This window comes from Moschus berezovskii, chromosome 19 (assembly GCF_049115385.1).
Source record: "Moschus berezovskii isolate FMDL1 chromosome 19, NW_MosBer_1.0, whole genome shotgun sequence".
NCBI classification, from domain to species: domain Eukaryota; kingdom Metazoa; phylum Chordata; class Mammalia; order Artiodactyla; family Moschidae; genus Moschus; species Moschus berezovskii.
Window position 1 is genome coordinate 73,121,860 of NC_142478.1, and position 13,528 is coordinate 73,135,387.

The window sequence follows — 13,528 nt, forward strand, 5'->3', positions numbered from 1 at the left end:
TTGAATGGAGAAATTGCTGGAGTTTGGCCCAAACTCCTCCCCTTGCCTTCTTACATCAGCCCATCCCCTGTCTGCAGCCACATCCGTAATCTTGCCTTTGATAGGGCCTTCCGCCAGATTCTCAGGTTCCCCGGACAACAGGAAACCACTTAAGGCTGGGAACCGGGGCTGTAGAGTGGAGGCCAGGTGACAAACCTCCTGGAAGTCCGGAATTGTGCTGGGGCCGGTGGGCGCCTGGCCAGGATCCCCCCAGTCTCTGGACACTTGGTGACCACCCCTCCCGCTTCCTCTCCTCAGCCTTTGCAGTGGGCCCATTTGGACTGTTTAAGTTCCTCCGACCTTCCTTCTCCATGAGCAGCGCTGTTGGTTCTAGAGCTGGGGCCCTTCTCTCTGCAGCTCTCTGGAAAGCTGGCCCCCTCTCTCTGGGGAGGAAAGCAGTTGGGCCACACATTGTGTATTGTTGTTTAGTCGCTATGCTGTGTCTGACTTTGTGACCCCGTGGACTATGGCAAGCCAAACTTCCCTGTCCTTCACTGTCTCCCAGAGATTGTTTAGACTCATGTCCATTGAGTTGGTGGTGCCATCCAACCATCGTATCCTCTGTTGCCCCCTTCTCCTCCTGCCCTCAATCTTTCCCAATATCAGGATCTTTTCCAATGAGTCAGCACTTCCCATCAGGTGGCCAGTGTATTGGAGCTTCAGCATCAGTCCTTCCAATTAATATTCAGGGTTGATTTCTTTTAGGATTGACTGGTTTGATGTCCTTGCTGACCAGGGGACTCTCAAGAGTCTTCTCCAGCACCACAATTCGAAAGCATCCATTTTTTGGCCCTCATTGTTTGTAGCTGAAGTTAAAACAAGAAGCTGTGAATGGTGACCTGGCCTCTTGGCGTGTTTGCAAAGCAGGTGACAGGTTTTCTAAAGACTGCCGTTTTCACCGTCGTCAGAGACGTTTGGCCAAGGAGGAGGGAAAAGCTGCCTCTGCTGGTCTTCGTGGCCCCGACCTAGAACTCTGCTGTCTGACCTGCTCTGACATCATTTTCAGAGGGAAACACTGTGCCCTGCATCCCCCGCCCCCGCCCATACGGCTCCTGCGCACTTTCAGGGCCTTCTTCCTCAGGGCCATGAAGAGCTTTCTCTTTCGAGAGGTGTTTGCTAAAGGCAGAGCTCTGGAAAAAGGATACTGCTGATAGAAAGCTGTCGTCACTTCATCAAGCTGCAGACCATTTCCTCTAAATTTGTGACTCCAGGAAAGGCTGGTGAAGAAATCACAGACGTAGCCAGCGAGACTGTGGTGTAATAGGCTGGCTGATGACAGAGGGTTTTCTGCGGTGCTGAGAGCACCCACACCCCCATCCACACAAGCACAGTAGCTTGATAATTAGAGTAACAGGTACCGTTTATCGAGTGCTCACTCTGTACCAGACACTGTCCTAAGCACTTCACGTACATTATCTCATTTAATTTCCACAGCACCCTCATAATGGTGGTGCTGGGCTTACCTGTTTTACAAATATAGGGAAGTGGAGCTTACTTGCCCACAGCCACAGAGCTCGTAGCTGGCATAGCTGGGATCTGAACCGAGGTATCCTGCCTCCTCGCTTACCAGAGTCTTTGCATTCCTGACTGGGGCGGTCATTTAACCTCCCTGAGGCTAGATTTCCTTTTCTGTAAGGTCAAGGTGAAAGAGACCACTGGTGGTGTCAGCTAACATTGAAGGGCCTCTATTCAGAGGCTTCGAGAACTCTAGTGTCAACAGAAAGTGCTGTTAAACGGCTCCCAGTGTGGGAGTCAGTGGAGCAACCCTGCCCCCTGCTGTTGGTGCTGCTGCCACATTTACCTATTCAAGCCCTTGATGCCCGCTGACCCGTTTGTCCAGTTTATCTCTAAGGAAACAGTCAGCAGCAGGTCATTAAGGCGGCTGTCAGGGGCCTGCGGCCTGCCACACCTGGAAGGGAAAGGGCAAACACCTGGGCCGCCTTCTGCCCCTGACAGGGGACTCCATTGTGGGCAGAGGGGGACTGCTTATATGCAGCAGAGCTGTGCGCCTTAATCCTGCTCTGTTCTCTGGAGAGAAAGAACCAAGATCCCGCAGAAGCCCCGCAACGGCTATTGGGGCAGAGATGAGAGGGGCTGTGGGGAGCCAGGGATGGACGACTGATGTTTACTAAGCATTGTGTTGGGAGTTTCACTTCGATTATCTGATTGAATCAGTTTCACTTAAATTGTCTTACAGTAATCCTGCAACCCCATTTTGTCCTAAAACATAAAGACCCAGAAAGGATAGGTAACTTACTCAGGGTCACACAGAGCTGACATTTGAATTTGGGTCTCTCTGGCTCGGGGCAGGGGCGAGGGGGTGGTCTTCTTTCCACTGTGACTTCCACAAAGGAACAACAGACCTGATTTGAGCTTTAACTGAGCCAGGCCAGCTGTGTAACTGTGGACCAGTTGCTTGGCTACGATGAGCCTCCTTTTCTTATCTCTAAGACGTCGTGAAGGTTACCCACCTCATGAAGGCATTGTGAGCATCACGGACGCAGCGGGTCAGAAAGCACTGAGAACGTTAGGATGGGGTAACGTGAAGGGTCGGCGGCCGCAGGGGCCACTCTGTTCCTTAGTTAGCCGTTCTGACTTCACTTGGAGCATCATCTACTGTATTAAAGTGCGCAGTTGGCTGCTGTTGGGGACACAGATTTGACTTCTTGGCCTGGTCTCCTGGCTTGGAGCATACTTAATAGTGGGCTCTAGTCTGGCTTCCACTGTGTCTCTCCCCTGAAACATTACCAGAGGACAGCCCCACCAGTCCGTCTGCCGGCCACTCTTCAGTCCATCTTGTCTGGCCTCCTGAGCTGCCCTGGAGCTGTTAACGTGAACCAGAGTGCGCAGTCAGGCTGCCTGAGTTTCCACCCCAGTGCCTCTTGAGTCGCCGCCTTCACTTTTCTTCTCCACAGTTTCCTCCTCTATGAAGGAGTGACTTGGTTCCTATCTCAAAAGGTCATTCGTTCTGCAGACTAAATTTGATCGTGCATTCAGAGCACTCAGCACTGTGCCTGGCTGTAATCAGGACTTAATAGGTGTTAGCGTTGATGCCTGGTGGGCTTCCGTCTATGGGGTCACACAGGGTCGGACATGACTGAAGTGACTTAGCAGCAGCAGCAGCATTGATTGTTGGTGTCTCAGTCACTCTGGAAGCGGCCCCTCCCCTTGGCTTCCCCAAGTTTCCCCGATCTCTCTGGTCATTCTGGCTTGTTCATCCCTCCCTACCCAGCTCTGAAATGCTGCCACCTCTCCGGGTATTCTGTTTCCTGCCTGGGCAGCCTCACCCACCCCCACAGCTCCTGTCGTCCTGCACACACTGGTGACTATACTCCACACACTGATGAAACCAGTACCAGTCCAGACCTTTCATCGAGTTCTAGACTAGCTGTCCTTCTGTCAACCTCACGTATCCCTTTGGATGTCTTGTGGACATCTCAGACCCCACTGGACCTTCAATCTTCCCCCCCAAACTGACTTCTTTTCCATTGTTACCTGTCCCGTTGAACGGTGCCACCATCCGCCCACTGCCCAAGCCACAGCTCAGGTGTCCTTCACCTCTTGTCATCCGCATATCCAAACCTGCCAGTTTTATTAATATCTCTTTGAATAGTAATAGAATAGCTTTGAATGCGTCTACTTCTTTCCACTGCTCCTGTCGCCACTGTGTTCTGGGTTACCAGCGTCCCTCACCTGATGAGCACAGTAGGCATCTAAGTGTCCATAGTCACTGTCCACCTCCAGTCCATTCTCCACCGAGAAGCCAGAGTGGGTGATCTGTGGGAAAAAAAAAACAAACCAGTGTGACCACACCACATTCTGTCATCTCTCTGCCTTATACACTTCAGCAACTTTCTAGCTTTCTTAGATAAAGGCCACAGTCCTTTCAGGTGCTTGTAGAGCCCCCGGTGACCTGGCCTCGCCTCACAGCCTCTGTTCCCTCTGCTTCAGCCTTGCTGCTCCTCACAGGTCCAAAACTTGCCCTTCTTTCTTCTGAAGGGACTTTGTTCTTGCTGTTCGCTTTGCCTGGAATGCCTCCTCACCCTCTCTTGGCCTAATTAACACCTGCTCATCCTTCTGATCTCTACCTGGATGAGGAACGGATGTCTCGGGGAAGTCACTGCAGAACAGGTCATGGCCCCTGTTTCACAGACCTTTCCCTTTGAAGCCTTTTTTGTGGGTTTAAGCTCTCATTTATTCACTTGATCGTCTCCTTGATGACATCCTCAGATCTGTACTCTGCTAGCATAACTTGGGCGGGGACCACAGGGCTTTTTGCCTGTCGTGTGTCACCATTGAGCTCATGTTGGCATGGGAGGGACCGTTGTTGAATGGATTGCCAGGGGGCGGCCAAGAGACGTGATGTGAGTGAGGCCTTTCCTTGCCCTTCCCTCCCTACATCCTCCCATTAGCAGCCTCTGTGGCTGCAGTTACTGTGAACGGCAGTGGGTGAGTGGTTCTGAATGTTGGCTTACTTGGGACAGCTGCCTGCACCTGTTGAGGTGAGAAGTTAAAGACTTGTCTTCTGCTCCCGAAGGAGCCTGAGAGGCTGGCCCAGGATTCCTCCTGTTCAGCAGGAGGTCTTGACCTGTCCTTCTGTGTAGGTATAGTCCAGACAGGAGCAAGCCCTGGAGAGAAAGAGCTCAGCTGCTGTGGCCCAACCTGGTTATGAACTGCCCTGAAGTCTGCCAAATCCCAATTCTAATTGTAAGTTTTGAAGTTTATTTTTTAAACTTTTAGAAATCTTTGAAAGATGGCATTAGCTAAAGATGACCGTTGAGTATAAAGCGGGGCGGGGGAAGGTATCTTTTTCTTTTGGGTGATTTATGGTGGGGGGAGTGTGGATTTGAGCACTTCCCCAAGAACTTGGAGATGAAGTTTGTCCTGTGGAGGTTAGGCTGGTGGGGTCCGTGTGGAGCGGGAGCAGTCTTGCGTGGTGGTGAAGAGAGACTCTAGAGCCAGGTTGCCTGGAGGCAAGTCCTGGTCCTGCCTCTACTGTGGGCGCCTGGGGCAGGCTACTCACCCACTCTGTGCTTTGTCTCTTCACCTGTGAAATGGAGAAGGGTCCTACTGCCGCCGCCTCTTACTGCTGTGGGGGTGGGTGAGCGAAACTGCGTGTGGCCCTGGTGGGACCAGGGCTTGCAGCACGAACACTTGTCACTGTTATCTTCTTGTTGCTAGCTGCCAGGGAGCCAGATGTCTCCCAGGGCTGAATCAGTATATAAATTGGTGATGCTTGCCCCTTGGAAGAAAAGCTATGACCAACCTAGACAGTGTATTAAAAAGAAGAGACTTCACTTTGCCAACAAAGGTCCATCTAGTTAAAGCTATGGTTTTTCCAGTGGTCATGTATGGATGTGAGAGTTGGACCATAAGGAAAGCTGGGTGCTGAAGAATTGATGCTTTTGAACTGTGGTGTTGGAGAAGACTCTTGAGAATCCCTTGGACTGCAAGGAGATCCAACCAGTCCATCCTAAAGGAGATCAGTCCTGGGTGTTATTGGAAGGACTGATGCTGAAGCTGAAACTCCAATACTTTGGCCACCTGATGCGAAGAGCTGACTCATTGGAAAAGACCCTGATGCTGGGAAAGATTGAGGGCAGGAGGAGAAGGGAACAGCAGAGGATGAGATGGTTGGATGGCATCACCGACTCAATGGACATGGGTTTGGGTGGACTCCGGGAGTTAGTGATGGACAGGGAGGCCTGGCGTGCTGCGGTTCATGGGGTTGCAAAGAGTCGGACATGATTGAGTGACTGAACTGAACATACCTAAAGAAGGAATGTTGTTGTTGTTGTTGTTTTTTCCAATTAAAATTAGTTTAAAAACTAGTAGAAGTCTTCCCTGGTGGCTCAGTGGTAAATAATCCACCTGCCAATGCAGAAGACATGGATTCAATCCCTGGTCCAGGAAGATCCCACATGCCACAGAACAGCTCAGCGCATGCAGCACAGCTGTGGAATCTGTGCTTTGGAGCCCGCGGGTTGCAGCTGCTGAAGCCTGCACTCCCCAGTGCCCGTCCTCCACAGGAGACGCCACTGTGATGAGAAGCCCTCGCAGCAGCGAGGAGAGGGGCCTCCACTCTCCGTAACTGGAGAGAAGCCTGCACAGCAGCAGAGACCGAGCACAACCAAAATACGTAATTTTTTAAAAAAAGAAAAGTCAGTAGAATAATGTCCAGCAGTGAAACAGAAAGTGAAAAGTCAGGCAAAACTAGAAGGATGTCCACATAGAGATACTGAATCTGGGTTTAGTCACCAGAAGGGCCTTCTTTGTTGCAGGCGGGGCTGGTTTGGTTAGCTCACAACTCCCAGAATGACATTTCTCTCCATGACTCTTCATTTCCCTTTATCTTAGGTTCATGCTCATATTACAGCTTTCTGATGCCTAATTCAGCTTCCTGGGTTCTTTTTTTTTGGGGGGGTGCCCACATGGCATGTGGAATACTAGTTCCCCAACCAGGAATCAAACCCTCACCCTTGCAGTGAAAGTGCTGTATCTTACCATGGGACCATGAGGGAAGTCCCTAAACTGACTTAAAAAAATAAGTAAAAGGACCACCTCAATGGAGACCTGGCCTGAGGATGAAGCTGTGCTCTGCTGTTAGTGAGCACTAGCTGGCCAGCAGGCTTCAGTGGATGTACATGCAGCCAGCTGTGGACTTGAGACAAGTGCCAGGAGTGGGAGAGGAACTGGCAACTCAGGACCGGCACTGCTTTTGTGTTTCAGTCGTCCTGTTCTCTTCGTTGAGGGCCTCTGCCTGCTGAGCGCCTCTGATGACCCCTCTCGCCCGTGGGCGACCTGGTTCTTGGTGGTCTGCCCCGCGCCCCCAGCCTCGCGCTGCCCGCTCGCTCACACGCGCCCGGTGCCGCGGCGGACGGGCCTTCCTCTCTTCCGCCTCAGTGCTTCTGCACATGCTGTTCCTTCAGCTGGAATGCCTCTTGTCTGCCGGGCCATCAGCCTGTTAGATGCGGCCCATCCCTTGTGGAGCGGCCTCCCCAAATGCACCCGCTCTTCGCCCCACCAATCAGAGGAGACTCTTTCTCCTATTATTCTCCGTGTATAACCTCAGGCATGGCTCCCTCGGTATTTGTTTACATGTCTAGCATCACTCCCTGAGTATGAAATTCTCTCTGTATGGAGCTGCATCCAGTTCATCTTTGTATCCCAGAGCTCGGCAGAGTGCCAAGAACACAACGAGCACTTGGGGTTTGTCAGGTGAACCATGTTTTTGTCCAGTGACCACCTTTCTCTTTCGACTCTTCAATAAAGCCCGCCCAGTACACGTCATCACCATCTCTTCCCTCTGCAGTGTTCTCCCAGGCGAGATCGCTTCTTCTGACATGGGGGCATAGAATAAGACCTTCATCTGTAAATGTCATTCTAGAGTCTGAAGCCAACAGTGCTGCAGCCTTGAGGGATGGCATGCCTTCTGCACAGCCCAGCCCATGGTGCTAGAACTTCTCCTCCCTTGGGCAGTGCTGGAAGAGTGCTAACAGGCTCTCTTTCTCCATCCTCCTCCCCGTGACCAGGAAAAACCTCCCTGTGCCTCAGGCCGGATTGTCCCAGTGGTTTTCTATGCATCAGTCACCTTCTGGTCCTGCCTTACCCAGTAGTGATCCTGAATAGATCAGGGGAGCCCCACTCTTCTCCCATCAGTGTCACTGACTCTTGCAGCAGCACCGGCTGTTTTTAGTTTTCTAAATATTTATTTATTTGACTGAGCCAGGTCTGAATTGGGGCATGTGGGCTCTTTAATTGCAGCACGTGGGATCTAGTTCCCTGACCAGGGATCAAACCCGGGCCCCCTGCATTGGGAGCATGGAGTCTTAGCCACTGGACCACCAGGGAAGTCCCAGTTTTTGTTTTTGTCAGCCCTTGTGCTTTGCTTTGTTAACTTGTTTCAGTTCCCGAGGTGGCCGTTTCATGAGATGACCCTGTATTCTGGAGTCACCTTTCCCCACTATACCTTGAGCAACACTGCAGTGTCAGTGAGGACAAGAGAGAGGCAGCTACTGTGGGTTCCAGAGGAGTAAGAACAGCGCCAGGAGGGGGGCGTCCCGTGTGAGCCAAGGCTTCACAGGATGTCAGCCACCAAACCTTTCTTTACTCGAGCTGCATCCAGAATAAGCAGATGAACAGGCTGCCCGCAGCCGTTTCCTCCTTCGTACCAGGGGATGCTAGTGACCTGTGCTGGCTGCCTCTCGGGTTTTGTGTGAGGATAGGATGGAATCAAGGGGAAGAGCACACAGGAGAGAGGAAAGCTGTGGTTTCCGCTTTCAGTCTGCATTGGAAACACGGGCTTACGCAGAATGCAGTTCTTGGGCTCACTCTCAGCAGTTCTTACTACCTCGGCCTAGGGTGGGCTCAGCAAGCTTCATTTCTAACAAGCTGCCTGGGGGCGTCTGATGCTGCTGTTCTTTTAACCACGGTTTCAGAAACACCACTATAAACCAAAGAACAAGTATAAAATAGTTATTCGAGGCAACTTTAGTGCCTTGGACCTGGAATCCAAAGTCTTGGGTTAAATCCCAGCTCTGCCCATTCCTCAACCTATGACCTTGAATGACCTTCTCTTTGAGCTTCAGTTCTTCATAAGTACAAAGGAGACAATACTCTTGGACCCGGAATCCAAAGTCTTGGGTTAAATCCCAGCTCTCCCCCTATTCTCAGACCTGTGACCTTGAATGACCTTCTCTTTGAATTTCAGTTTTTTATCTGTAAAATGGAGCTGTTACACCCCAACCTCACAGGGTTATGAGAATTAAATGAAAATGTTATGTGAGCAAGCCTACCTTAGTAAAGGGCTCGTGGAATTCGGTCAGTGTTTTCCAGAAAGGGAGCCAAGTGTCCACTACTTCTGGAACATGGTATCGTGTTAATAAACACAGGGCAAAAGACAGTCCTTGGCTCCCAGCTCAATCAGATGGCACAGAAATCTGAACAGAGCCTTAGAGATAGAGTCCAGTCCCTTGAGACTTGGAAGGGAGGATAGAAAGCCTAAGGTGTACAAGGGTACCCAGTCACATGAAATGTGTTTAGATGGGAAAATAATTTCCCAATATACTGAAGAAAGAAAGGTGGGGGTGGGGGGACCTTATGGATGTAGGAACAAAACCACTGTTAGTAACTTTTGAGAAACTGTGCAGAATGGGGTAATCCCCAGGTATAATTGCTTGTTACTGTATAATTAATACCTGCTGTGTTCCAGGCATTGGGGATCTAATCATGAGTAAGATTGGAGGTGGCTAACTGGCCTGGTTTTCAAAAAGGAAGAAAAATAGAGATCCTGGAAAAAGTACTCATAATCTTTTTGACTTGACTCCTTCACAGAGTCCTGATGGGATTTTGTGAAAGTTCCGTGGAATTTTGCAGATGATGGAATAGGGGGGCGGTGAGCACTTAGGACAGGGGCTTCAGCAGCCGTGGATCTGTCGTGACTCGTTAGACCTGATGTCATGTTCTCACTGGGTCCTCTTGAATTCTACAAGGCATTGGATAAAATCTTTTGTGATATCCTGACAGTGCAAATATGGACAGGAAATCTGGAGAAATCAGAGGCAGAAGTTCAGGGTACCCAGCACTTTGGGGCCCTGTGTTGTTGCAGAGGCCGGATTCCTGAATACCTCGCTTGGGCTCCTGTTGAGGAAAGGCCTTAGGACTGGAGGTCGGCAGACCCGGCTTTTAATCTCAGCCCTGAGCTTCCCACAGTAACTCAGATGGGTTGCTAACATCTCTGGGTTTCCTTTGCCTTGTCTGTGCTGTACATACTTCTTTCGAGGTTGTTGCAGGGACTGACCTGAATGATGAGCTTGAAAGCTCTGTAAATGGAGAACACTTTATAAACCTTAGTTTCATCACCATTCTAGAGGTTGCTCATAACAGGGTTCCTGAACCATTTACTAGGCATCTGTGAACATCAGGTGTGGACCTCACATATTTGATCTGGAGGTAGGTAGATACAGGCTCTGAATCCCTCTTGTGTGTGATGTGCTTGAGGACGCATCAGGGGATCCCCTTCCTGAGAAGATTGAGTGCTCTGTGGGAGGTGGGCCTAGGAAAGGGAGGAGACAGCTGCCAGCTGGAGGTGGAGGAGGCTGCAGAAGGAGCTAAGGAAACAAGGGCTTGGGGACTACCCAGGGAGAGCCTGCATGGCCAGCAGGTGATCACTAAGAATTACATATGCAGACTTTTGAAACAATGGGATCACTCTGCACATTCTCTCTGACGCCCGGATTTTTCATATAAGCCCTCATCCAGGATAGTTTCTGTTTCAGGACCTAAGGGCTCCCTCATTCTTTTTAACAGCTGCATAGTATTCAGTTGCATGGGTGTGCGCTTGTATTTAGCCCAGTCCTGCTGACAGACACATGGATTGTTCCTCATCTTTTAGTATTAAACCATGCTGTGAACACGTGTCTCGGCACATTTGTAGGAATATTTCTCTGGGCAAAATTTCTAGCAGTAGAATTGCTGGGACTCTCTTTACTGAGAGCTGACTGCTGCTGTAGTGTGGAAAATGAGCTGGAATAGAAGGGGAGCAGAGGCAGGAAGAATGGTCCGCAGATGGGGTGACGCTGCTCCCCGGCTGAGGTCCCTGAGTTCCCATCCCTGGTCAGAGTCCTCCCGGCCAGTAGAGGGCCCCACATGGACAGAGTTCCTCAGGCGTCAGGCTATCTGACCAGAGCTGCCTCGGAGAAGAGGCTGGGGTGATTAATTCATTCATAGTGTTCACGTGGGGCCGCCAGCCTGGAGGGCTGTCCCCTCCAGCCTCTCACCAGCCACCTTGAAGGCCCGATCCTCAGCTGATCCCTAGGAGTTGGTCGGCTGGGCTCCCTGCCAGGTTTCCAGCTTGTGAAACATGCGGAAGATTACTGCCTCTCCTGCCATCTTCCCCCGCCGTCACCGCCAGTCCAGGGATCCCGGCACTGCCTCTGGTAGCCGCCGCATCTTATGCCAGCCACTCTGGTACCTAGAAAAGTGGCTTCCCACCCAGAACCAATATCCAGGGGCAGGGCATGGAAGTACAACCTCCACTGTGACCTTTCACCTCCCGTTCTGAGGGGTTCGGGCCCTTCAAAGTTGGCCCCAAGGAGCCACACCCTTGGGTCTGAGCGGCCAGCGGCTTCTCAAATCTGGTGGTCCCCCATCTTTCGTGGTTTCTCTGGAGGTCTGGATTTATGGGGGCCAAGCGGACTCTATCTAGGAGGGGCCTGGGAGGCGGCTGCATCTCTTCCTCAGGGATGTCCCCACACGCCCACCCACCCACCGAGTCCTTTGTGAGGGAGCAGGGGGATGGAGAGCGCCTGCAGCCTCGCTCGCATTCCTAGACACCGACTCACTGAGCCCGCCGCCGCTGGAACAGCAGAGCTGTGTGAAATGTCAAGAGGAGTTATGCTCATGGGCTCCCTGGCCCTGTCTCGCTGTGGCTTGCATTTTCTTCCACCCGCACTCTGTTCATCAGATGGAAATCAGAAGGTGCAATTAGAAGATAATTTGCTAGTTCCAGACTTAATTTGGGGCCCCCTCCTTGCCTGATCGAATTACAGGGGAACATAGTAGATTTTTGGTGAGAAGTAGTTGGCTGGAAGAAAGAGAGCTCCCTGCTCTCCAGCTGGGCGGGCCTTTCAGTATCCCGCGTGCTGTCCCCTCTACTCTGTGCCCCTCCTCCTCTCTCTCTTGTGTGGCCCCCAGGCCGGAATCCTGATCCTCCCAGGGCCAGCTCAAGAGGTCTAAACTCAAATTGAGACCCAGGGGAAACAGGGAGTCCTTTGCAACTTCATGGGGCTGAAAAACGTGGAAGCTGGCAGTTTTTTAGAGACCTGACCGAGACAGAGGCAGCGACTTGCTGAAGGCCACAGAGCGAGCCTGTAGCGGTGGTAACAATGGTCTTAATGATATTAGCAGCTAACATTTATCAACCCTTAATGTGTTCCAGACTGCGTGCCAAGGGCTTACGTGCAGGGCCTTGTCACATTCAAACCCAGACAGTCTGGCTGCAGTCCCAGGCCAGGCTCCAGCATAGCAACGGTAGAGCCCAGGATCGACAGCCCGGGTTCGAATCCTGGCTACACCTCTCACATGTGCAGCTGGTTGACCTCAGGTGTGGGGTTTATACTCTTTGTACCTCAGTTCCTTCCACCATAAAAAGCGGGGAGTCACAGGACTGTCAGCTGGTGTGGTTTAAGTTCATTCACGTGTGAAGGTGCTGCGAGCAGGGCTCAGGGCAGGGTGCGCGCTGGTCCAGGGCTCGCTGCCCGCAGGCCGCCTCGGGGGCTGGAGCGTGGGGCCCCTGTGGCAGGACACAGGCGTGGCTGCATTCTGCACGAATGCAAGAAGTGCTCTTCACTATTAGAGGCCAGGCACAGTGTGGTTGAGGGGGATGCCTGTGGGGCAGAAGCCAGCAGACTAGCCCACTGCCTCTTTTTGTACAACCTTTTGATTTTCACAATTGTTATCTTTTTTTGGTCCCCAAAATATATTTATTTATTTATTTGACTGCGTCAGGTCTTCTTGCAGCATGTGGGCTTTCTCTAGTTGTGGTTGCCCTGAGACATGTGGGTTCTTTGTCCCCGGGTCAGGGAGCAAACCCGTGTCCTTGGCATTGGAAGGCAGATTCTTAACCACTGGACCACCAGGGCAGTCCCTTCACATTCTTAAACAGAGGAAAGCAAAAGAATATTTTGTGGTACATGAAAACAGCACAAAATTCAAACTTCTGTATCCATAAGTAAAGCATCATTGGAACATAGCAACACCCATTCATTTGTTTTATATATATAGGACACTGTTGTGCTGCGGTCACACAATCCGTATTCATTTTAGGCCTGCAAAGCCTCAAATGTTTGCTCTCTGGCCCTTTACAGAAAAAGTGTCCCAACCCCAGCTCTTACCGGATTTTAAACCCAGCTCCCTCACTCAGCAGCTGTTTGTCTTCAGGCTAGTGACACAACACTTAGGAACCTCAGTTTCATCATCTGTTAAATGGGGTGATAACATCTACCCCCATGTATTGGCCATTTAAGTATGACAGATAAGTGATAATGCAGGGCCTGGAACGTCCTAAGTGCTCCATAAGTGGTAGCTTATAACAGGGTGCAGACACCCTGTCTTATCACTTGCGCCCTTATCCCCATGCCCCATCAGTAGAGGAATGGGAAGAGGCCCCCCCAACTCCCAGCCTCCACCTTCGCCACAGGCTTTCCTGTCGCTGGGACAGGGTGACTTGCATGGAGAGGAGCGTGTGTCGGATGGGAGAACGCAGGCGTCGCTCCCTCAAGTCCAGCAGTGGGGTCTGGATGTGCCCCCGTCTTCCTCAGGCAGAGGGTGAGGGACTCTCAATGGTGGGCCCAGGTTTAGCCAGTGCCCTCTCCAGACACCTGGCTCATCATCCCCACAGGCACCCTGGGCCCTGCCCTCCATCGTGCCCTGGTTTTCAGTGTGAGAAACCTGGTTACCGTGCACACCGGGGAAGAAGCACCACTGCCTG

At 51.5% G+C, this 13,528-nt stretch overlaps 1 protein-coding gene across 2 annotated transcripts in view; it reads left to right on the forward strand.

Moving 5' to 3' along the window:
* The window catches only part of LIMK2 (LIM domain kinase 2), a 52,467-nt gene that overhangs the window by 15,833 nt on the left and 23,106 nt on the right, over positions 1-13,528 (forward strand). The gene's annotated exons all lie outside the window — the stretch shown is intronic.